An 803-nucleotide genomic window follows, 5' to 3' on the forward strand; every position below is an offset into this window, starting at 1 on the left:
TCCAAGTCAAACTCTTGAAGCAACAAAATCCAACGGAGTAGCCTTGGTTTTGCATCCTTCTTGGTCAGTAGATACCTCAATGCTGCATGATCAGTGTGAACAACCACTTTGGAACCAACAAGGTATGATCGGAACTTCTCAAAAGCAAACACAACCGCTAAAAGTTCTTTCTCGGTTGTAGCGTACTTGCACTGAGCCTCATCCAAGGTGCGGCTGGCATAGTATATCACGTGCAGCTTCTTGTCTTTTCTCTGTCCCAGAACTGCTCCCACGGCATAGTCACTTGCATCAGTCATGACCTCAAAGTGAAGGTCCCAATCTGGCGGTTGTACAATCGGAGCACTAACCAAAGCTCCTTTGATCGTGTGAAATGCTTCCAAGCAAGCAGAATCGAAATCAAACTTCACTTCCTTACACAACAGCTGGGTAAGTGGTCTTGCTATCTTGGAGAAATCCTTAATGAACCGTCTGTAGAAACCGGCCTGGCCAAGGAAACTGCGGATCCCTTTTACCGAATTAGGCGGTTGTAAACTCATCATCACCTCAACCTTGGCTTTGTCAACCTCAATCCCCTTTTCAGAAATCTTGTGTCCCAGCACTATCCCATCTCTGACCATGAAGTGGCATTTCTCCCAATTCAGCACCAGATGTTTGTCTTCACACCGCTGCAACACCCTGCACAAATTAGACAAACAAACGGAAAAGGAGCTCCCATAGACGGAGAAATCGTCCATGAAAACTTCCATTATATCCTCAATCAGGTCAGTGAAAATGGACATCATGCATCGTTGGAAGGTCGCTGG

This window comes from Camelina sativa, chromosome 18 (assembly GCF_000633955.1).
Source record: "Camelina sativa cultivar DH55 chromosome 18, Cs, whole genome shotgun sequence".
NCBI lineage: Eukaryota > Viridiplantae > Streptophyta > Magnoliopsida > Brassicales > Brassicaceae > Camelina > Camelina sativa.